The sequence below is a fragment of the Podarcis cretensis genome (assembly GCF_951804945.1).
Source record: "Podarcis cretensis genome assembly, chromosome: 3".
In the NCBI taxonomy this organism is placed as follows: domain Eukaryota; kingdom Metazoa; phylum Chordata; class Lepidosauria; order Squamata; family Lacertidae; genus Podarcis; species Podarcis cretensis.
In genome coordinates this window covers 78,297,712-78,300,910 of record NC_137172.1, presented here as the reverse complement: position 1 = coordinate 78,300,910, position 3,199 = coordinate 78,297,712, and positions in this window count along the sequence as shown.

Sequence of the window (3,199 nt, the reverse complement as noted above, 5' to 3'; positions counted from 1 at the left end):
GGCGGGGTTTTGCTCGCTCGCTCCTCCTTCCCGCTCAGTTCATCTGCTGGCAGCGGGAGCCCTGGCTGGGCTACGTTTGCAGCGCTCTCTCAAGCAGCGTTTCTTAAACGTTTTGTGACTGGTTTTGCCATGCTTGGGCAGCCATGGCAATGCACACACACCCTCTTCTAGGAAATTTAAGTTTTTCCCTTGGCCTTTTATCGCCTTTTCTGGGCTGCTCTCTGGATAGTTTGTCCTTGCTCCCCAATCCTGCACAATTCAAATACTGGATTTCGTAACTACATTAAGCAGCCATTCAACTATTTCCTCAGCTATGCTTCATGTTGCATTGCCACTGCAATTTATTTTGAAATCCACATTTTGTGCGCTCTTCGATTCTGTGCCTCAAGGCCTCAGAAGGCACTCTGCTCTTTTTGACTGCCCATACCCAGAGCCTTGATTCATCCTTAGCTGTGGATAATGTTGATATCAGCAACGGTGCAACTGTAAAAAAGGATTGAATTATATAAAGCAACCTGACAAAACAGAGACCAAACGGGCCTAGCTTTTTGAGAGGGAAAATAGGCACTATTTCTGACTGGCAAGGGATGCTGCCCACGTGCCAACGGCCTGACATAACATTTGCAGCTTGGCACAAGGCTTTATGCTGGGTACAAAACTAGTGGTAGATAAGCAGAGAGAAGACGATGCCTTTATCAAGTTCAGTTTAATGTCTAAATGTCTGATGGGGAGGGTGTCATGGCCATCCGTCAGGCAGACAGCTGCAGGATATGGCCATGGATGACTAATGGCAACTCAGCTTTTTGGTGGCAGGTATGCAGTCCTCCAAAGGGACGTGGGTGGTGCTATGGGTTAAACCACAGAGCCTAGGACTTGCTGATCAGAAGGTCGGCGGTTCGAATCCCCGCGACGAGGTGAGCTCCCGTTGCTTGGTCCTTACTCCTGCCAACCTAGCAGTTCGAAAGCATGTCAAAGTGCAAGTAGATAAATAGGTACCACTCCAGTGGGAAGGTAAACGGCATTTCCATGCGCTGCTCTGGTTCGCCAGAAGCGGCTTAGTCATGCTGGCCACATGACCCGGAAGCTGTACGCCGGCTCCCTTGGCCAATAAAGCAAGATGAGCGCCACAACCCCAGAGTCAGTCACGACTGGACCTAATGGTCAGGGGTCCCTTTACCTTTACCTTTATGCAGAATGAACAGGGGTTCATTCTGTCCAGAAACTGCTGATGCTCCAGTGCCTCCAGGAGACTGGTAGTTGCAAGGAACAGCCACCACTGAAATCAATAGTTTGCTTATTCTCTGCCTTTGGAAGGTGTGGTAAAAGGGATTCAGGCTACATGCAGCCCAGAGGGAGAGCACAGGAGTAGAACAAAGAACAAGAAGTAGCCTGCACAGCTATCCTTTGAGGAATTAAATACCTGGAATTTCCTACAGTCATCAAAGGGGGGAGTGCAGAAGTCTGGGCAAAATTCCCAGCCATTGGCTCGATTCATTATTATTGGACCTAGTCACTGAATTACTGTGTCAGCTTCCCCCCAATTATATTCTGATTATGAAGGGGTATCCTGAATTATTCATTTTAAGTTCAATTCTTATTTCAGTTCAGCCTAGAACTTCAGATCACTTTCTGTTCCAATTTTTGAGAGGGAGGGGAAATAAAGGTTCAGACTGAGTTTACATGTCCTATTCTAATTCAGATTGACTCCCTGGTTCTGTCTTACTTAACATGAGTCATAATAATAATATGTTCCAATTAGTAGTTGTTAACTTCTCTTTGTAACAGAACTATGGAAGGCCTTAGGCGGAATCAGGGGTGCCAACTTGAATAAAATATTGTGGGAGCCCAGGGAAGCCCCACCCCCCATGACTGATCACATGACACAGGGCACACATACCATTTGAATGGAAATACCCATCAACTTTGTGGGATTCCGGCCCCCTCAAATATTTTATTGTGGGGGCTGAAGCCCCCACAGCCCCTGGAAGTTGGCTCCTATGGACTGAACGTACACATCCACTCATACCCTATAAATATCAAGAAAATTAAAACAAACCTTCTCAAAACATAAGTATATGGAATGTTTTCCCTGAGGCAGATGATTGTTATATCCCATCTACAAAATTACCATTTCTATGAAACCTGAAGATACTGATGTGTTCAGAATGAGTTAAGCATGATTGAATTATGCACCATTAAGTCTGCATGTTCTGTGATTTTATCATTTGTGGATTGATTCCTGGTATGCTAATGAAGACCTATGTATAGTTTTCTTGATTAACTCATGGCTTAGAACTTGTTACTTTGAGTACTAAACAAGATTTAAGGGCTGGGTTTTTTTGTTTTGTTTTTGAGGTGTTGCGTCTGATATCTCGATTATTCATCCCAGGAATTAATGTACAATTAGCATGAATTCCAGCTACCATAGAAATAAATGGCTATGTAAATTTGGATGCTGTTCCTGGAACATTTTTGAATAATAAAAAGTCTGGCATTAATATCTTCACGTTGACTACAGATTTAGATTGTTTAAGGTAGTCTTCCCAGGCTTTAGATGTTTTGGACTATATACCATGTTAGCCAGGGCTGGTGAGACTTGTAATCTAAAACATCTAAATGATGCATGGATGGAGAGCTTGACTCGAGTCTGAGGGGTATTTGAAGGGTTTCTCCTTTCTACTTAATTGTCCCTTATGTTTCAGGTGATTGAACAAATAAGAAAATCAAAGTCCATATAAAAATAGCATTTATTTATTATTTATTAAATTTGTATGCCACCCTTTATTTGAAGATCTCAGGGCAGCTCACAGCATAAAAATACAAGATAAAAACACAAATCACACAATACCCCCATCCCCTGCAAATACTGTGAGTAAAGCTAGCATGGTCCACTGGTTTAAATGTTGGTTTGGGATCAGTTAGGCCTAAATCCAGAATTCCTACTCACCTGTGAATCTTTCTGAATGGGTTTGTACAGGTAACTGTCTCAAAGTCTCACATACCTCACAGGAATTTTAGGAAGAAAAAGGTGATAAGAACTATACAACAGCTATGAGCCATGATGGCTATATTCTGCACCCACTGACAGAAGCATTATGTCTCTGAATACCAGTTGCTGAGAATTAGAGGTGGGCCGAGTTGTTGCACTAATGTCCAGCTTCCAGGCTTCCCATGGGCATCTGGTTAGCCACCAGGATGC